At 36.4% G+C, this 22213-nt stretch overlaps 2 non-coding genes and 3 pseudogenes across 2 annotated transcripts; 1 reads left to right on the forward strand and 4 right to left on the reverse strand.

Moving 5' to 3' along the window:
• Window positions 1–1944: 1944 nt before the first annotated feature.
• Window positions 1945–2129, reverse strand: LOC149937916 (U2 spliceosomal RNA). Its single transcript, XR_016481692.1, has one exon. It is a non-coding gene; the product is annotated as a U2 spliceosomal RNA (small nuclear RNA).
• A 1239-nt stretch (window positions 2130–3368) lies between these two features.
• LOC149937917 (U2 spliceosomal RNA) lies at window positions 3369–3546 on the reverse strand (annotated as a pseudogene).
• Window positions 3547–4685: 1139 nt separating this feature from the next.
• On the forward strand, window positions 4686–4804 carry LOC149937918 (5S ribosomal RNA). The gene has a single exon (XR_016481821.1). It is a non-coding gene; the product is annotated as a 5S ribosomal RNA (ribosomal RNA).
• Window positions 4805–6744: 1940 nt separating this feature from the next.
• On the reverse strand, window positions 6745–6922 carry LOC149937919 (U2 spliceosomal RNA; annotated as a pseudogene).
• Window positions 6923–8395: 1473 nt separating this feature from the next.
• On the reverse strand, window positions 8396–8462 carry LOC149937920 (U2 spliceosomal RNA; annotated as a pseudogene).
• Between the last annotated feature and the right edge of the window lie 13751 nt (window positions 8463–22213).

Genomic DNA, 22213 nt, shown 5'->3' on the forward strand with positions numbered 1-22213 from the left:
CATTTATTTTCGCGGGATGGGATTTGCGTCTTTTAACAGGAAAATACCTTCATCCTACCATTTTGACGCTGCTTTTTTATGCAATTAAAAGTTCGCCCAGACGATAATATTATTTCGGTCAACTCTTGGCCTATTTTTAACAACTGGCAGCATCTTCCCGTGAATAAAATACATGTTAGTATCAAAATTGAACAAAATAAAATGGCGAGAAAATTGGTTTTTATTTTATTCTACTTAAGGCTTGTACTTAAAATAGTACTAACTTACTTACTTACTTACTTACTTACTAACTAACTAACTAACTAACTAACTAACTAACTAACTAACTAACTAACTAACTAACTAACTAACTAACTAACTAACGTTAATCTCTAAACAAAAACATTTCCGCGGTAAAACCCACTCTGAAATGGCCTTTTCTGGTTTTGGAATTAAGTCCAAAGTTAAAATTTTATTAACAAATTCTAATTGTGAAATATATTTTTTGTTCTAAATTTTAATCTTAAATGTAATTTAACTAGTTGAATCTAAAAAAAGGACTTTTGGAAAATGTTTCATATAAGGTTTTATCATGGGACAGCCGCATGGATTAGGGGAGTAACCCAAAAATACAAAATATCAAAACAAACCACGAAATTAAATAATAAAACGGAGACAGAGATATATTTTTTAAACAAAATAATATAGCTAACTTTTATCTATTAATTGTTTTAGGTGATATAGTTTATGTAAAATATAAAAATGAACCTTGGCACAATATAAATTTAATGTCATGTTTTATTGATACTTAGAAAAAGTAACAAACATTTCAAAAGTCAGATCTTTGAGATCATTATTAGAAAAATATAACATTTTAAATCCGAACTCCTCTATAAATATTAAAATTATAAATTCCTAATCTACTTTAACAAAAGATATATCATATTAAGTTTAATACTATTAATGTTAGGAATAATCATGACTTTGAGATAAATAGAACAAAAATATTTAATTCCAAATATAGTTAATTATAGAGCAATATATAATAAATGATTTTGTACTTACCAAAAATAAGCCTTGCCATTTTATATCTTGGTAATGTAGCCGTCGCATGGGCGAAGCCATGGCCGCCGCGGGCGGCGGGCCCCCGGCGGCGACTCACTGTCCACGGAAGACGGGAAGAGAAAAAAAATGGAGAGGGGCTTATTTCGTGTTTTCTCTTTACGCGGAACATCTTGGCTGGAACCCAATAACGTAAAAATGAGGGGCGCGCTGTCTCTACCCACCATACCGAAACCCGCGAATTTACGTTATGAAAACCGGTTCCTTCAGCCAACCACTTAGAACATGCACGATTTACGAACCTTGGGTTACGAATAAAACCACAGGAATAACACAGAACAACCTCTTTTCGCGCCTTTATTTTACCCCTCTTACTTGCCTCCCGCTCGTCGGCCATTGCCTCTGCCCTTAGCGGGGAGTCTAGCATCCACTCCTTGGGTATCCATAATGGAGGATAGGACTGAAAGGGGGAAAACCAAGCATGGACGCGCCCAGGAAAATACCAAGGAGGATAGGAAAGGAGGCGAAGTAGGTGGGATGAACGCGGCAGCATCCTTGTAAGAAGCTTAGCGGCGGGAAAATTTCGGGAAAATGGCGGCTAGACGTAGCGTAGCTGCCGCAATCTTGCCGCCATTCATCCCTCCTACTTCGCCTCCCTTCCTATCCTCCGTGAAAATACCGCGAAAAAGAGTGTATAACTAGGTAAAAGAAAATTAAAAAACTGGAATCTTTCCGATTCTTCATTATTAACTATTCGACAATAAGGATTTTACCACTTATGACGTCAGAGGGGCAATATATTATAATAAAGAAATAAATATAAAGACAGCCAAATAACATTGCCCGGAAATACTGTGTTGCGCAGTGCGCCATTATAAGAGCGTTTGATTTTTGATTTCAAGAGAGAAGTGGGCCAATCCCGGATTTACTGCAATACCAGGCCGACCCGTGGCGGAGGTGGAGCAAGCTCCGACCACTCCGCCGCCGTCCAAAAATAAGTTTAATATCTTGGGCCCCGATGGGACCCGTATCAGATATTAAGCTGATAAGAACAGATACTGAATTTGTTTATTAAAAAACTTGGTTACAGTACCCTTGTCAATATATTTTTTTCCTGCTTTTTTAAATTATTTTAAATTAGAGCAGGTCAATCAGTCAATATTATAAAAAGTTCAAAGAGTTAAAAACGAGGTTAAGTTTAAAATTTAAAATTAAATCTTCAACTTGTAGATTTTCCTTTCTTGGCTTTTTTTGTTGGAGTAATACTGAGACGGCGCTTCGGATAGTTCTTGATGGTGGAAAGGATGTTGTCTAGGAGGTTGTCAATAGCCCAGTTAATGGAGTCGATTCGGGTTGGAGGCTCCCGGTTGACTCTTTCGTAAAGGATTTGGAGTTCAGGTTTTGTTAGTTTTGTGAGGTCCGGCTCTATGCCCACAGACCAGGTTGCTGGATCCCATCTAGGGCTAGTCTCGGTGTCGTCGTCATCACTACTCTCTGAAAGGTTTACTTCTCGTTGTGGTTCTGGTTGGCTGACTGGTTCTGGTTTTGGTTTAATGGCTGGTTCTGGTGCTGTTTCGATGGCTCAAACCACTTGGTCTGGTTGTCTAGGAACGGCAACTGTCTGGGGAATAGGCTTTGTGGGTGAAATTTCTTTGGTGGCTGTCTCTTGCTGGTTCTCAGTCTCATTAGGTGAAGAAGATCCCTGGCCCTCAGGTAGAGTCTGGCGTCTTGCTTCCATTGTGGCTTTCTTTTGGTCGCATGTGGACACCGTATGTCCCTCCTCGTCACAAAAGAAACATTTTTTTATAACGCCTCTGTAGTAAACCAAGGCCCTACAACGTCCGAAATGCAGTACATTTGGGATAGATTTTTTCATTAAAATTTTGACCGAACGGTCACCGTTTTTTACTCCCTTTAGTTGAGGGTACTCGTCGAAACGATATGATTTTACATCACCATATTGTTTTAGGGTTGTTAATACCGAATCCCACTGGATCCATTTGGGTAAGTTCTTAATTATGATCCACTGTCCATCTTCTTCAACACAGGTAAGTTTCCAGGTTTCGTTGTTCGTTTTCAGGTCGGCACAGGTTAAAGCTTGATGCAGAAAAGTCAGGGATGTAAAGGTTAGTAAGAATACTCCCTTACCAACAGGTTGCAGAGTATCAATACTCTTGGGTCCTAGGTTGTCGTAGATCGTACGGGCAACATCGAGAAAACCAGCATCGACTTCCAGTCGAGCCGTTCTCTTTTTTTCCTCCGTAGCCATCAAGGCTAGGAGGTTGTCGCTGGCAGAGCCGAGCTCCTGAAAGGAGCGACGTCAGATGAGCGGATCAGCACAGAGTGATGTTCTGGAACACAGGCAACAGCACGGCAGGTAAGTGGCAGCACAGGAACAGGCCGAAGGGCGGAAAAACACTTCTCGCCCCCCGACTAAGATCTCCATATAGCACTATTGGAAACAGATACTACACTTTGATCTTAGCCAAAAGGCCGAGAAGCGATAACCCGCTAAGAGCCGTCACTGTTTAACAAAGTAAAAAGAGAGAATTCGAGCATTTCAAATATTTCATAATTACGTCACCGAATGTTGGTCCTGGTGGGAGATGACAACGTTTGTAGCCATCGCGCGAACAAAGGAGAAGACGATATCTTGAATCCGTGAAAGAGAGGTACACCGCCAAGCCCGGACTGGCACTTTTGGGGTCATCGGCTAGAGACAGTAGAGTGGGCCACTTTACCGGGCCGTATGGAAAAAAAATCTAAATGGTGGTTTATAGGACCATAAATAACGTATTAAGTGTACTAGATTCTACGTGTAACGTCAAACGCGTTTAAATGACCATTTAGGAAAAATTTATTATAAGCGAATAGAGCGTTCTATAAAAGTGGACCATAACCGGTCACTTTTCATACAGACTATAGAGCTGGTTCAGCAGGACTAACAACTTTTGTTATTCTTTGGTTTAAGATAATTCGGCTTATGTCCTGTCTTTATATGAATATTTTAGAGACGTACCTTTTAGGAGTTGTAGGAGGCACCCTTGGTGTTGAAGTATGTTTGGGGTTAAGGATATTTTCATGATCTAAGTTTCATCTTAAACACGTGGATTTGGGACTAGTATTTTCGAGAATTTTGCTTATTTGCCATCATACATTTATTACAAAAATCATTTAAAATAAGAAAAAAGGCGCGGAAAGCCGGAAATATGTGAAGCCTAGGCTAGCAACTACGCTACTAATGAAAATTGACTGCTCTCAATTTCTTACGGGTTTGCCAGATAAATATATTTCTCTAAGACGAAAAACCGGCCAAACCTTCACCTCCTCCGAACTCCAAAGGGGGAAAGCACACCACACCAATTTTATAGATTCGTAAACGCGCCTTCCCAATCGACCGCCATCACCTTACAGTCTACGGGGAGGGTGATGAAAAAACTGGTTTTGGGGGGATGAAATTTCTGCGGTAAAGGGCTTGCTCGTTGGTTTTCTGTACGATAATATCGGCGCCCAGTAAACGTTTCTAAAAAGAGTGTATAGAACGTTCTATTGGAGCCGCATGCAGCCGGTGGCCCTCGGCGATCACCAACCTACCAGGACCTGGCTAGTCGCGGCTTGTCCACCGCTATCAATTACATTCTATCGGCAACGGCCATATCACGCTGAATACACCGGTTCTCGTCTGATCACCGAAGTTAAGCAGCGTCGAGCGCGGTCAGTACTTGGGAGGGAGACCACCTGGGAACACCGCGTGCCGTTGGCTACTCATTTATTTTCGCGGGATGGGATTTGCGTCTTTTAACAGGAAAATACCTTCATCCTACCATTTTGACGCTGCTTTTTTTATGCAATTAAAAGTTCGCCCAGACGATAATATTATTTCGGTCAACTCTTGGCCTATTTTTAACAACTGGCAGCATCTTCCCGTGAATAAAATACATGTTAGTATCAAAATTGAACAAAATAAAATGGCGAGAAAATTGGTTTTTATTTTATTCTACTTAAGGCTTGTACTTAAAATAGTACTAACTTACTTACTTACTTACTTACTTACTAACTAACTAACTAACTAACTAACTAACTAACTAACTAACTAACTAACTAACTAACTAACTAACTAACGTTAATCTCTAAACAAAAACATTTCCGCGGTAAAACCCACTCTGAAATGGCCTTTTCTGGTTTTGGAATTAAGTCCAAAGTTAAAATTTTATTAACAAATTCTAATTGTGAAATATATTTTTTGTTCTAAATTTTAATCTTAAATGTAATTTAACTAGTTGAATCTAAAAAAAGGACTTTTGGAAAATGTTTCATATAAGGTTTTATCATGGGACAGCCGCATGGATTAGGGGAGTAACCCAAAAATACAAAATATCAAAACAAACCACGAAATTAAATAATAAAACGGAGACAGAGATATATTTTTTAAACAAAATAATATAGCTAACTTTTATCTATTAATTGTTTTAGGTGATATAGTTTATGTAAAATATAAAAATGAACCTTGGCACAATATAAATTTAATGTCATGTTTTATTGATACTTAGAAAAAGTAACAAACATTTCAAAAGTCAGATCTTTGAGATCATTATTAGAAAAATATAACATTTTAAATCCGAACTCCTCTATAAATATTAAAATTATAAATTCCTAATCTACTTTAACAAAAGATATATCATATTAAGTTTAATACTATTAATGTTAGGAATAATCATGACTTTGAGATAAATAGAACAAAAATATTTAATTCCAAATATAGTTAATTATAGAGCAATATATAATAAATGATTTTGTACTTACCAAAAATAAGCCTTGCCATTTTATATCTTGGTAATGTAGCCGTCGCATGGGCGAAGCCATGGCCGCCGCGGGCGGCGGGCCCCCGGCGGCGACTCACTGTCCACGGAAGACGGGAAGAGAAAAAAAATGGAGAGGGGCTTATTTCGTGTTTTCTCTTTACGCGGAACATCTTGGCTGGAACCCAATAACGTAAAAATGAGGGGCGCGCTGTCTCTACCCACCATACCGAAACCCGCGAATTTACGTTATGAAAACCGGTTCCTTCAGCCAACCACTTAGAACATGCACGATTTACGAACCTTGGGTTACGAATAAAACCACAGGAATAACACAGAACAACCTCTTTTCGCGCCTTTATTTTACCCCTCTTACTTGCCTCCCGCTCGTCGGCCATTGCCTCTGCCCTTAGCGGGGAGTCTAGCATCCACTCCTTGGGTATCCATAATGGAGGATAGGACTGAAAGGGGGAAAACCAAGCATGGACGCGCCCAGGAAAATACCAAGGAGGATAGGAAAGGAGGCGAAGTAGGTGGGATGAACGCGGCAGCATCCTTGTAAGAAGCTTAGCGGCGGGAAAATTTCGGGAAAATGGCGGCTAGACGTAGCGTAGCTGCCGCAATCTTGCCGCCATTCATCCCTCCTACTTCGCCTCCCTTCCTATCCTCCGTGAAAATACCGCGAAAAAGAGTGTATAACTAGGTAAAAGAAAATTAAAAAACTGGAATCTTTCCGATTCTTCATTATTAACTATTCGACAATAAGGATTTTACCACTTATGACGTCAGAGGGGCAATATATTATAATAAAGAAATAAATATAAAGACAGCCAAATAACATTGCCCGGAAATAATGTGTTGCGCAGTGCGCCATTATAAGAGCGTTTGATTTTTGATTTCAAGAGAGAAGTGGGCCAATCCCGGATTTACGGCAATACCAAGCCGACCCGTGGCGGAGGTGGAGCAAGCTCCGACCACTCCGCCGCCGTCCAAAAATAAGTTTAATATCTTGGGCCCCGATGGGACCCGTATCAGATATTAAGCTGATAAGAACAGATACTTTTAATAGTTTATTAAAAGATTCGTTTCGTTACAAAAATTACATTCAAGTCATTTGTTCGCGTTTTAACTTAATTTAAATTATCGCGAACACTCGTTAAAAGATAAAAAGAACCATTATAAAAAATCGAGTAAAAAACTATGTGAAAATTTTAAAATTAAATTTAAAACATATTTTTGCCTTTTTTCACTTCTTTTTCTGGAGTTGTACTACGTCGTCTCTTTGGATAGTTTTTTAATAGTTCGATGATTTGTTTCACTTGGTCTTCTGCTCGTTTGTTTAGGATGAGTGAACGTGCGGGTGCTCTGGAGTTGATTTTTGAAAGAAGGGCTTGAAGTTCGGTTTTCCTCAGTAGATGTAAATGTAGTTGTGATGAATCGGTATAATTCCACTGTAATGGATTAAAACGGGGTCTGGAGTTGTTGTCAGAATCAATGGATTCGGGTTCGCTTTCGGGTTCTAGGTCATCGTGATGTGGTGGTGATTTCAAGGCTTCGGCGAAGGAACAAATTTTGGCTGGAGGATCTACGGTCTTTGGAGAAGGTGTTGTCAGGTAAAAGCTGCTGTCAGAGGTTTTGGAGTCGTTAGGTTGGGTAAGTATTTCTGGTGTGCGTGATGGTTTTTCTTTCAGGTCTCGAGAGATGGCGTTGGTAAGTATCTCCCCCAAAGGGGAAGTTGTCGAGTTGCTGGGAGCTGGGATGGCTTCTCCGTTGGACTCTGGAGGCTGACGAGCCTTGTTCTTCTTTTTCGGGCAATCCCGAACCTGATGAGTGTCCTTGTGACAGTAGAAACACATTTTCTGGACACCTCGATATGTGATTTCAATTCGATGTCCACAAATGGTCATCAGGTTCGGGATTGGACCCTTGATTCTAACTTGAAGCCTCCTTGTGCCAGTACGGAGGTCTTTCAAGACTCCTGATTGATAAGTCTCCCACGTTTCCGACATCACGTCACAGCAGGAACGAAGCGCCTTCTTGAATATGGCTATCTCCCACCAGCTTGGGGCATCTTTAACAGTGATATATGTCACCGGGTCGACAACAGCAACGACATCGAGCGGTTTGCCACCGACCACGATTCCGCTATCCACGGCTTTCTGGAAGCTGGTTGCATCCCGGAAAGTGATTAGGACTTCAGATTTCGTCACCATTTGAAACACGGTGACATTCCTCGGGCCAACGTGGTCAAGTAGAGCTAAAGCTATTGCTTCCACATTGGTACCGTCGTGCCTTATTCGGGCTGAAGCGGCTTTGAGAGCGGAAGCGGACACCGGATCGAGAGCAGGAGCTTGTTGGTCCGGGAACTTGGACGACGACGGTAACATGGCATCACGTTGAGACGTCAGGAGCGATGGTTGGCTTAGGGAGACGCCGGACGGCGACCCCTCGGGCGGTGGATCCAAGACTGCGGCAGGCAGGAACAAGATGACAGGAACGGTAGCAGCAATGCAGGTAAGTATACTTCCTTTTACAGGTGCGTACGATTCCCGGCCTTTGGCTTCGAAAAAAGGAGCAAACAGATACTACACTTTGATCTTAGCCAAAAGGCCGAGAAGCGATAACCCGCTAAGAGCCGTCACTGTTTAACAAAGTAAAAAGAGAGAATTCGAGCATTTCAAATATTTCATAATTACGTCACCGAATGTTGGTCCTGGTGGGAGATGACAACGTTTGTAGCCATCGCGCGAACAAAGGAGAAGACGATATCTTGAATCCGTGAAAGAGAGGTACACCGCCAAGCCCGGACTGGCACTTTTGGGGTCATCGGCTAGAGACAGTAGAGTGGGCCACTTTACCGGGCCGTATGGAAAAAAAATCTAAATGGTGGTTTATAGGACCATAAATAACGTATTAAGTGTACTAGATTCTACGTGTAACGTCAAACGCGTTTAAATGACCATTTAGGAAAAATGTATTATAAGCGAATAGAGCGTTCTATAAAAGTGGACCATAACCGGTCACTTTTCATACAGACTATAGAGCTGGTTCAGCAGGACTAACAACTTTTGTTATTCTTTGGTTTAAGAGAATTCGGCTTATGTCCTGTCTTTATATGAATATTTTAGAGACGTACCTTTTAGGAGTTGTAGGAGGCACCCTTGGTGTTGAAGTATGTTTGGGGTTAAGGATATTTTCATGATCTAAGTTTCATCTTAAACACGTGGATTTGGGACTAGTATTTTCGAGAATTTTGCTTATTTGCCATCATACATTTATTACAAAAATCATTTAAAATAAGAAAAAAGGCGCGGAAAGCCGGAAATATGTGAAGCCTAGGCTAGCAACTACGCTACTAATGAAAATTGACTGCTCTCAATTTCTTACGGGTTTGCCAGATAAATATATTTCTCTAAGACGAAAAACCGGCCAAACCTTCACCTCCTCCGAACTCCAAAGGGGGAAAGCACACCACACCAATTTTATAGATTCGTAAACGCGCCTTCCCAATCGACCGCCATCACCTTACAGTCTACGGGGAGGGTGATGAAAAAACTGGTTTTGGGGGGATGAAATTTCTGCGGTAAAGGGCTTGCTCGTTGGTTTTCTGTACGATAATATCGGCGCCCAGTAAACGTTTCTAAAAAGAGTGTATAGAACGTTCTATTGGAGCCGCATGAGTAGAGAGTAACTAAATATGAACACTTTTTTCCAAGATGGCCGCCAAGATGGCCGCCATAACCCCCCCCATAACACCCCCAAAATATTTTCCAAAAAAATTTTTGTCCTTGGAAAAATCGAAAATATTTTTGTTTTCAATTTCACCTTGAAGATAATCTTTGACCTCGACGCCCGACACCTGTACACAACCACTAAGCCTCGGTCTATCAAATCAACAAGTTTGGTCACGATCGGACAAGGTCGAACCGAGATATCGGCGGTAATGTGTAACCCCACCAAATACTTCCACTTATTTACTTCTGATATCGTTTTTTCGTTTTTTTCGTTTTTTAGCGGTTTAAAATGCTAATTAGTTATTTGCGAGATGGGGAAACGAATTCGCGACCTTCGCTTTATACCCTTGGCGGTTTTGGCCCCACCCAAAATACTTTAAACAGCTAATAAACGTGTCTAAACTTGCAATAATAACTATTTCTATAAATAATAATTGTTTTTACATTTAAAAGTCAAAGGATATGTGTAAGCGTAAGACGTCTCAAAAATCGAGCTCTTTAAAGGTTAAAAAAATGAAGTTATTTATGGGGAAACCAGAAATTAAATGCAAATCGCCTACCGAGAATCCTTGTTATTATAATGAGCCATGTCGCAAACACGCTTTTAATTTCTTTGATAATTTAAACTTTAATGTTAAATGCTGGATTTGTCAAGAACAATGTCTTGACAAGACAATTTTTAAACAACACTTAATGGATCACTTATCGAGTAGTTATAAAAATCAAATTCGTATTGATGTTTGCGATTGTCTTCATTCAAAGAAACCAGAATATACAACCAAAGAAGAAATATTAGACGATCAAATTATTGATTATTTGAACGAGTTTAACGTAAAACATCAAGAATGGTTAAACGAGTTTGTTAATGGTACTGGAACTCCAAAGAAAATTCAACGTAAAAAAAAGACAACTGGTATTAAGTCCGAAGAAACTTTAAATTCAACAATAAAATCAAATGTTGTATTTCCACCAGACTTTGTCATGCCATCTGATGAGCAGATGGAAGCAATTATTTTTTTTCAAGAATATTGTAAAAATAATCAAATTTTAACTCTTAATCAAGTTGAAACACCCATTGAGGTTTTGGAAAATCTTGAACAAACTTGTTAAATGATTGAAAATATGTGAATAAAGCTGATTTTCTAATATATTGTGATTATTTTTCCTACGTAAAAATAGATATTTTAACTCTTTCATGTTAAGGTTTAGCGTGGTAGATCGGTAGCGTTGCAGGAGGTTATTCAAACAGTCTCAAGTTCAAATCACAATCCTTTCGATCTATCACGCTAAATCTTTTATTAGTATAAAACGAGTTGTCGCCCAACTGAAACTGTCATTATAAAGATGACAAGTTTCGTAGTATTTCTACCTTCGAACGCATCACCCGATATTTACCCGGAAAATACACCTTCTAGCTTTAAAGTTCAATTAGCAAAACCTTTAAATTTTAATAATGAAAAATGGTCTTGCGCATTAGCAGAAATAATTCTTCCTGAAACTTATTCGAATATAACAAATGAGTATTCGCATTTCCAAGTAGGGCACGTGTCAGATGTTATTTCACCCGAAGAAAATCAATGGGATTATATTAAAATTGAAATTCCACCAAAACGTTACGAGGGTGATCTAGATCGAAATAAGAATAATATTCCAACATCTCTTCAAAATAATATACTCAACGAGTTTGCTAAAACTATTGAAACCAATCAAGTACTTAAAGGAAAAATACATATGAATACGGTAAAAGTTGACGAAAACGAAGACAGTTCAAAATTAAAAATACAGTTACAAAAAGATGTGCAAGTAAGAATACCTCAAGCATCGCCCCTAGCATCTGTTCTGGAATTTCGAGAAAATGATTTTGTCGACAGTGATTATCTTTCTAATTATCCTCTCTCGAATCACGCTAAAACTATTTCTTTAACTTACGCAACAAATTTTATCGAAGTACGAATTAAAAAAGCGTTAGTTGTGAATAAATATCAACAAAAATATTTACCACGACAAATTCCCGTGGAAGAAATACAATCACAACCCAGGAGAAAAAAACAGAAAATTAACAAGAAACCGAAACTAAAACCAGAAGTGAAACAAGAGGAAAAACCAAAACTTGAACCAAAAACAAATTTAGAAGAAAAGCCAAATTTTAAACTAGAAGAAAATATAAACAACATTTTACCAACAGAACCTTTAATTCTAAATATTAATGAAGACGTCAACCAACCAGAAGTTTTAAATCCTTCCGAAGAAAATATTCTACCAAGTTCTCTCCCAATACCCATTAATACACCATCTCAGCCTGTTATTAAACAAATACAATGGAATAATTACGCGATTGTTTTTGAAGCGGGCAGATATGAGGGAGAAAGACAATATAATAATGAAATTCAACCGTTCACATTACACTTAATTATACGTGATTTATTAGAACGATGTAAACCAAGACAGTTTGATGGATTAAAAACCGCGATATCTTCCGATGATGAAGATAATTTATATTTTAATTTAGAAATACCGGTAGGAATGGAAATTAAATTTCAAAATCCATTAGCAGATCTTTTTAAAATTCCACCAGACACTTATTTTACGGGTATTCAAAAATTTGGCCCGCTAAATAATTTAAATAATATTACTTTTAATTCGCGTACTAATTTTATCGACATACGTATTGAGACAACAAAAATACCGCAATTTGAGCAGGAAGATTGGGCTTTCTATTCCGTATCAATCATACAACCTTTTTTATTTGAAGGTCAGAGAGATGATTTTGGAAATATTATCCCATTATCTTTGCATAGGCAATTAAAAAACGAGATTCAACAGGCGACTAACTTCCCCCCTTTAAATCGGTACGAAATTAGTTACGCAATAGAAGAAATAAATCGAGGTCATTACTTGAGAATTTCATTTCCTAGAGATCTACAAATTGCCTTCACTGGGAGATTAGCAAATATTTTTAATATAAACGCGCCAGAATTTCAAAATGGTGTAATTAGCAGTAAAAATCCTTTAAAAGTGTATGAGGAAAAATTTATGTCAGATGAAGAATCGGTTATAGATTTTAGGTACAATAAAAATATTCCAATCGAACACCCTAACTGGGAAAATGACAGTTATACGTTTGAACGAAACTATTACGAGTCTGATAAAGATTTAGGCGGGAATTTTATACCGTTATCTCTTCATTTCAAAATTTTGAATGAACTTCAAAAATATTTTGATTCTCATATCTCACTTAAGGCGGGTTTTTTTATTTTCAAAGAAAATGGAAATTATTATTTTCAAATTGAATTAATGAGTGGGTTGGAAATTAAAATATTCGGTCCTCTAGCAGACCTCTTACAAATTGAGTACAAAGTAGATTATATATCCTCAGTTTATAAAAGCAAAGCATTAGACCCTCTTCAAATTAGATTAGAATTAGATAATACGGCTAATTTTATAATTTTTCGAAACGATTTAAACAGAGTTGAGAATAGTCGACGACAAAAACGTGATATTGATTTCCACAATTACGAACATGGTAAAAATAATAAACTAAATATTGTAGACAAATTCCATTGTCGAATTCCAACTGGTGTGTACCACACTATTGATGATATTTTATTAGCAATGAAACAATCATTACCACAGCAGAGTTGGGCTAAATTCGAGTTTAATTTTAATTCAGATTCGACAGTTTCAGTTAAAGGTTTGGGTGGAAACAGTTTTTTAACCTTTCCAATAGATAACCCCAAACTCGGGCGAATGTTAGGATTTTCAAACAATCAAATTGAAAGGCCTCTTTTTAACGAAATAGGCATGTACCCCGCAGATCTCAACCACGGAATATCCGGAATTTATGTCTATACAAATATTATACAACCTGTAATAACAGGACACACTAACACACCCCTGCTGAGAATTATCAAATTAAACGAAAATAAAAATCGAGCACAGGTTGAAAGATTTCATTTTTTAGACCATTTTCCAGTTCTCTACGATCAAATACAGACTATAGAAATTTCTTTAAGGTCGGATTACGGTGAACTCCTGCCATATAAAACAGGCAAGACTATTATTAAATTAATATTTAAAAGACTGGATGCTTAGTCTAAAGTACACTTAAAACAAGCTCATCATGGAAAGATATTATCATCATTATGTTCAAACAGGACGCGGATATAACATCTTTCGAGGAAGTCAATATCAGACTGGGCGTGGATTTGGGTCAATTTTTAAAAGTTTAGCAAGATTCGTAACACCTCTTTTTCGACCCATAGCTAAATCACTCGGTATTCAAGGGTTGGTTATGGGGAAAAGGATAATGGACGATGTTGTTGCTGGTCAAAATTTTAAGGAGTCGTTAAAAAAAAATAGTAAAATTGCTGGAACAAATCTTTTAAATAGTCTCGGTGATACCATATTAAATACACAGAAAGGCTCTGGAGCTCGAAGAGTAAAGAAGCGCAAATCAAAATTACGCAATAAGCAAAGAAAACGCAAGAGAACAAAAACCGATTTTCTTGACTAAAGCATTATGCCTCAATTTGAATCTATGTGTTCGGAGTTAGAGCTTTTTAACGAACCCCTGATTAATGGTAATATTGAGGGGAATAAATTTGTAGACTATTTCCCTATAGCTCCCTTGTCTAATGCTACACAGATTGATTTTTCTATCCCCGGGGGAGATTATTATATTGACATGTCAAACTTGATGCTTAAAATTCGAATTCGGGTTAAAAAAGAACAAAACGGTGTTTTAATAGATATACCAGCAGCCGAAAAAAAAGTATCATTATGTAATCTTCCATTGCATTCTATTTTTAGCCAAATAGACGTGTTTATGAATGAGACTTTAGTACAATCTAGCAACAACTGCTACCCATATTTAGCATATTTAGCAACAGTTTTAAATTTTGATAAAGGCGCCAAACAATCTTACAAAACCGCCGAGGGCTATTACGAAGACGGGTTTTGCGACCCAACGCTAGCGTTTAACGATGTTCATAAAGATAAAAAAAAATAATGGAATTTTAAAAAGAAGTAAAGATATTGCGGGATCGAAACTTTGTGAATATATGGGAAGACTTCATGTAGACTCTTGTAAAATAGACAAATTTCTTTTAAACAAAGTGAATTTAAGAATTCGACTCTTGAAAAATTCCGATGAATTTAAAATTATATCACAAGAAGATGTTAATATCAAATATAGATTAATTATCGAAGAAGCTGTTCTTACTGCTAAACATATTCTCGTAAATCCAGATCTACAGCTGGCACATAATGCTATATTGCAGAAACAGAGGGCTTTGTACGATCTAACACAAACTGTTGTTAAAACTCTGACAATTTCAGCAGGCGCGAGCGATTTCGTGAAGTCAAATATTTTTTTAGGTAAAATTCCAAATCGGGTAATAATCGGAATGGTAAACAATTCTGCTTACAACGGGTCTAGTCGAGAAAATCCCTTTCAATTTAACCATAATAATCTCTCGTTCTTACAACTTTCATTAGACGACCAGAATATACCAGAAACTGCTCTAACTCCAGATTTTAATAAAAACCTCTATACTCGGTCGTATTATTCACTATTCTCGGCAATGGATTTAATTGGAAATAACTCTGGTAATTGTATTGATTACGAAAATTATAAAAACGGTAATACATTATTCGCGTTTGATTTAACTTACGATTCCTCGGCAAACTCTAACAACCTCTCAATTCAACGAAATGGTAGTTTACGTATGGTAATGAAGTTTGCTTCCCCCTTAACTAATATTCAAAACATAATTATTATTGGGGAATACGAAAACCGATTTGTCATTAACCAAGAGCGTCAAGTTACGTATATTACGGAATAAAACCAATCAACGACGGCAAAGATTGATTAGTTGTTTCGCGAAATCGTAGTGGTAAAGATGTCTCGAACTCACAGTCTCTCACCCAAACAAGAAGTAACGGTGCTAGGATATGTAAATCCATCCATCAAAATTTACCGACTAGACACTTGCTCCGAATTTGAACTGAATTTAGAAGCCTGGCAATCTCTATTCACATTCGAAAAGGAAATAACTGATTTTTTTGAAGACCAAGTTGCTAGTTTTCACACCTGGCTTCCGCTTGAAGGTTCAAAGATAAAAATCGACTGTTTCAAGGGACAAAAGGAAAAACTCGTGGATGTACGCGCTTGTGCCAGAGGAAAAAACCATTTGTATCATCTTTTTTATTCAACAAATTATGGTTTTAATCTCAACCAAGCAGGGTGGAAAAGATTAAAACATTGTAAACATACAATCGATCAAGAAATTAATTTAATTTTGTCGGCAAAAAATATTATGCGTGACATAATTGTACATGAGCTCACGGATAAAATGTTTGAAATTACCGAAAATTGTGAGAATCCGCATTGTAAATCTTCGATTGCTCACGATGTCTCTTGTAAACTAGGATTAAGCACAAATTTTGAAGACCGAGTGGAAAATATGATATTAATAGCTATCCCCCAATTAAACTACGATCATATTGTTGTAAGATTCCAAAAGGAATTTGGTCTTGACCCCTTAATAGTAGAAAGTCAATTATATTTTGATATTGTACAAAATGTTTCAAACTTAAAATGCGATTTAATTTATTAAAACAAAAACTTTTACTATAATCTGTTTTTATTATTTCTATTCACACATTTAAAGATGTTGTTGTCAAAAACAGACAAACAATTAAGTAAAGTTTATTACGATGTTGAAAGCCCATATAGTTATTCTGACAGTGTTACTTTAAGAAAAAAATTTCCCAAAATTTCGGAAAAAGAAATTAAAAATTTTCTCAGTAAACAACCAACCTACACACAACACAGAGCTAGGAGATTAAATTTTAAACGTAACAAATTATATGTAACGACGATTGATGAGACATTTATGGCCGATTTATTAGACCTCCCTATTTTACAAACTTTTAATAAAAAGTACCGCTATACGTTATTAGTTCAGGACATTCTAAGCAAATTCGCGTTTATTCTACCAATTAAAAATAAAACCTCGAGCGAGATTGTGAAGGCCTTTAGAGAGATTTTCAAAAAACGAGTACCCCTTAATTTATGTACCGACGCAGGGACAGAATTTCGAAACACCCCATTTCGCGCTCTCTTAAAACGTTATAACATACACCATTACCTCACGTACTCCGAGAAAAAAGCTTCTATGATCGAGAGACTCGTTCGCACGGTAAAATCTAAAATTTTTAAAATAATTACCAAGACCGGCGATTTACACTATCTTAATAAACTACCATTAATTGCAAAAGCTTATAACGCTCGAAAACATTCAACAACGGGAATCGCCCCTAAAGATGTCAATAAAAACAATGAATCGGCAATTTGGGAAAAAAACTATGGCAATCTTAGTATGATTGGAAAGGCAAGTTTAAAAATTGGGGATAAAGTTCGATTAGCCGTTGCAAAAACAACATTTGATAAATCATACAAGGGAACGTTTACAGCCGAAATATTTGAAATTCATAGAGTAATTACGAGAGATCCCTGTATGTATATTGCGAAAGATTTGACCGGCAATATAATTAAAGGAGCTTTTTACGCTCAAGAAATAGTTAAAATTCAAGTGTAGAGCGCTACATTCTTTATTCAACATTTTGTTAAGCATGGGTAAAGTACACATTCTCCTGGGTCTCGCGATTGTAATATTTGGAGTGAGCGCAACAATAGTTTCCTCCGCGATGAAATTTAAAAAAAGAAGTCCAGAATACAGCTTAGATATTGGAATTTGCGACAAAGCCTTCAATTTAGGAAGAGACACGTACCTTGTAAAATGTAACGAAACTTTTGACGTGCGACATTTTAAAAAAGAAGACGGTAGTTTAAAACCATCTATCAGAGGAATCAACTTCACAAAAGATCAATATGAGAAATTATGCATTTTGACAGTGACGTGAAAGATGAATACTAATCAAATCCAAGCTATACTTAAGTGTGACCCCCGTTCGAGAGATAAATTTATCGGAGTGTTTCCCGCTAATAGATTACCAAAAGTTCCAATTAAAAAAAAATCATATTGTTTCGTAATCAACACCGATCCCGATACGCTTCCAGGGTCTCATTGGACGGCTGTTTACAAATCGGGTGACACTCTGGACTTTTTTTGTTCTCTAGGAAGATCACATCGTGACTATGGATTTTTGCTAGAGCGATATAGCAAGCGTATTCGACACAATACTCATAAATTTCAATCAAATAAAAGCCAAAACTGCGGACCACATGTGATTTATTTTCTAACCTCGAGATGTATGGGGATTTCTTACAGTAAAATAATTAACGAATTGTATAATTTCGATTTAAAAAGAAACGATAGTTTAGCGTTGTTGAATATATGTATTCATTTGATGAAAGAGTGGAAACGAAATAAATCAATTTGTTTAAAATAAAAAAAAATGTTTATTTATTTCACACATAATTATTTTTACACATTTTTTATTATTCTTGCCAACGAGAAGGAGGGCGGGTCTGTCTTTTAGGCCTCGGCGATTTTTTTGGGGGGGATGGTAATTTTAATTTTTTTTGCGGCGATATTGGAACGCCACCGACAGCACCCTCCTCCTCCAAAGACAGCTCTCGATCCCAATCCTCTTCCTGGCTTAATTGACTTCCAATATCGGTATTTTCTAAGTATTCTTCAAATATTTCATTTTCTCGACTTAATCGTTTACGCATTCTATCATCGGTAATTGTCTTTTGTTGCTTAACAATCGGCGTAGATGCTTTCCTCTTCCAAGATTCTACATTTTTTAAGAGACTCGGGAATTTTCTACTCTGATCGTTTTCTCTCTCACTGAGATATTCTTTCATTTTGCGTGTCATAGTATTTAAACGAACCTCCGCAGCGTCGCCAGCGTTAACTCCCTCGGGCGTTTTGAAGGGTGAATAAATTTGCGAGGTGAACGGGGAATTTAATGAACAACAGGTCCGGGGGCTTGAAAGTTTGTAATTTCAACTTTAGGTACCGGTATCGCTTTTCTCATTTCCCGGGCCTCGCTCAGTATTTTTAGAAATTCTCGCAATTTAGAGCGGCTGTTTAAATTAGAAGTTAATATATTTTGCAACTCATTATCTAATAAGTTATAATACGTTTCCTGGGGAGAAACAAGCTGTTTATTTTCTTGAGATATTTGTCCGACACTCGAGGCGGGAACTAAAATCATTTTTTTCATTTTATCTTTTATTGAATAAATTGGCAATTAAAGGAACAATAGAGCCTAATAAAGCCGGTATGAAGAATCCCGTACCTTTCTGAATTATTATAACACGCTTCTTTTTTTGCGAAATTTTCGGACTGGCTAAGAAGCGTATTGTTTTTTTATATTTAGAAAGTTGTTTTTTTTGGCTTTAGATAATATAATTCCACCACCTTTCAAGTTTTTGCAAACGCTTTGTAAGGCTTTTAATTGCTTTGGAGAACTGTTAGCTAATAAATTTTTACGTACCCCTCCTTTAGATTTATACAATAAATTTAAATATGGATAGTGTGTTTTAAACCTGTCAGAGGGATTTGCAATAGGAGTAGTTTTTTTACGTACTGTCTTTTTTGGTGTCATTTTCTTTAATGAACTTGAAAATAATATAGTAAATTATTTATTATTGGAAAAAACTACCATTTGTTGTCCGTTTTGATTAAATGTGTACGATCTTAATCGTAAGCTATCTGGAGTGGTTACAGATGTGTCTATAAATAGCGAATTGTAAGGTTCTCCAGTAGCCATATCGTAGGCTAATTTAATTATTTTTGTGTTATTTGGAGATATTTGATTGGCCAGATATTGGATTTGACTTAGATCTCGAGGAGATTTAAACAGATTTAGATATGACATATTAAGAGAGATTAAACGAGATTGTTTGCCTCGAGGAAATAGGGTTTGTGAGATTAATACAACTGAAATTTCATAATGATGACTGTCTACGGTAACTAATTTCGCAATTTGATCATTTTTGTAAAGTTCGTCTGCTAAATCGTCAATAATAAGTAAAGAATTTCTATTTGATTCCCAGAACTCGCTGTCCATTGGCGGAAGTCCTTGAATAAACTCTATATCGGTTAAAAACTGAGATAAATCGTGGTAACCTGATTGCCAAACCGAATAACAATAAATAATTTTAATAGGAGGTTTATCAATTAATTCATTCCTCCATCTAATTAGTGAGTTCGTCCATGCTGACTTGCCCGACATAGTAGGGCCTGACACCATCATTCGAAACGGTGAAAGAAATTTTATATAAGACATTACTGTTTAAACAAAAACAACATACTACGTATTTTGTTAGTACATTGTCTGTTTTATAGAATATATGAAAAAACAAACACATTTTTAAATTTAAAAAATTATTTTATTAAAGTTTAATGTTTCTTATCAAACCATCCCTTCACCAGTTATATAAAGTTTCAAAACAACATACAAAAATAACATTTTGAATAAAAAATAAAATCATAATATCTCCTTCACCAAAAAATACTTAATTCCCGTTTTTTAGTAAAAATTCAATTTTGGAAGTTAAAAGTTTAAATCTTAGGTTATTTAAAAATAAAGTATTTACTCGATTTTCGGAAGAGATTTCATTTACGATAACTATATGGTTAAATGACACCTGTTTTGCAAGTTTTTTTGTTACATGTTTTTTAGATTTATAATTAAAAGACAACTTTATTTTACAATTCATTATTTTCACATTCTAAATAGCCATAGGGAACACTGGAAATATTATCTTGTAGCACACGTTTACAAAAAGTCTTTTTGAAAGTTTTACTTAAGTTGCCAACACGTAAAAGCATTTTGTACTTATCTTTTATTACGTTAAAGGGAATTTTCACCTTAAACTCGGTATTTGGCACAAAAATCATTTGTTTGAAGGCGTCGAAATGTATGATGTCTGAGTTTTCCCTGGTAAGAGTTATTCCTTTAAGTTTTATAATTGTCTGATTATTTTCAAGTTTATAGCTGTAGCTTTTTGGTCCAGTTGATACGAATTTTGTGATATATGAATTCGGAGTCTCGCACGTAAGTTCACCTAAATTACCACCAAGGGGGGGTAGCCACTCGTGTGGTTTATGTGTAAATTTTATTCCGTCCGTGTCATAATAAATTACACGCTTCCCCAGCCTATTAATTAGCTTATGCAGATGAATACGACCGTAACTGGTGACAAAGGAAGCCACAATAACGTTACCTTTGCGAAAAGTTGGTGCAAGCTCACTTTTTTTTTTATAGCTTACCATGGCAACATCGTTGTTGATTAAATGAAAGTCTGTTAATTTATTCGATGTGTCTGCTATAATCTCTGTTAATTGGGAGTATCTATGTATAATTTTAGTTGATGATTTGTCCATTCTTAACGCCATTCTGCCATATAACGAATTTTGCGCCAATTTCGCGGAAGTTCTTAAGGATGGGTTATCAACAATTTCCTCAGGCTCTAACCATACTCCATCAGCTTCGTATATCGCGTCTAAATACTCTTTTTGCTCTTGATATGTTTTAATATTGGGTGGAAATCCTGAATTTTTAACTTTTGCTCTAAAAAAAATGTCTATATATGATTTGAAAAAATTTGTTGTAATACTATAGTGGTATACTTCGAAAATTTCTAATAGTTTGTAGTTACATTCTTTTATTGAATAGTAGATTTCCACCGAGGGTAAGACTACCGTTATAGCGCGTTCGTCAATACTGTGGGTACATTTGCTGTCATTATTTATTACACAACTTCCGCATAAAGGATAATAAAGTTTTTTATTAAATCGGTATGGAAGAACGGGTAAGTAGAGGTCTCTGGGGGGGAGGATTCGACAGCTAATTATTCCAAAATACGCGTCTGGGGCATAATCAAAATTGTGTGTGATAACTTTAACATTTTTACAACCGTATTCCATTTTTTGTAAACAATAGGCATACAGACTACAAAAGTCAAAATATCGGATTTGTTCTCCAAGTAAGGGCTCTACTTCATGATACAGCTTGATTGTTTCTACACGGCCACCTACTAGCGAATCTCTAGGGTTAATTTTAGGAATGATTTTAATTGTATTAAAAAATGCTTTCGCCTCGACATTTTTTCTCAACAGTTCTAATATCTCACATTCAAAAATTTGAATATATGTATGGTTTGGTAAATTTTGTTCAATAAATTCTTTTCGGTCTAATTCCCTTTCTCTAATTTCTTTGAATGATTTTCCGATAATTGAATTAAAGCTCGAGCCAGAAAAATGTTTTGGACAACCGTGCCAGAAATCACCCATTACATCAATTACTATGGGTGGATTTTCACAGTACCCATCTACAAAATACGGACCTACAGCCTGTTCCCCAGCCGCGGATCTTACCGTTTGCAAAATTAAATTATTTTCCTTCTCGTACCAAGATAAATATTTTAATGCAATCTCGCTTTGATTCTGTCTACTTGCCAAACCGATAGCAGGAATAGTACATAGTGTATATGGTTCTAAAAACTTGTCGATAAAAACATTGTTAAGTGCCCCAGAAAGAGTAATACCCCCATAATTACTGATATCAATTTCCATTAGGTCTTTATATAAGATGCGAAATTTCTGCATAGCTAAGCGTAATAAATTACAATCTAAAAAAAATACGCTCTGGATTCTG

The sequence above is a fragment of the Leiobunum rupestre genome, chromosome 6 (genome assembly GCF_980474605.1).
Source record: "Leiobunum rupestre chromosome 6, qqLeiRupe1.1.hap1, whole genome shotgun sequence".
In the NCBI taxonomy this organism is placed as follows: domain Eukaryota; kingdom Metazoa; phylum Arthropoda; class Arachnida; order Opiliones; family Sclerosomatidae; genus Leiobunum; species Leiobunum rupestre.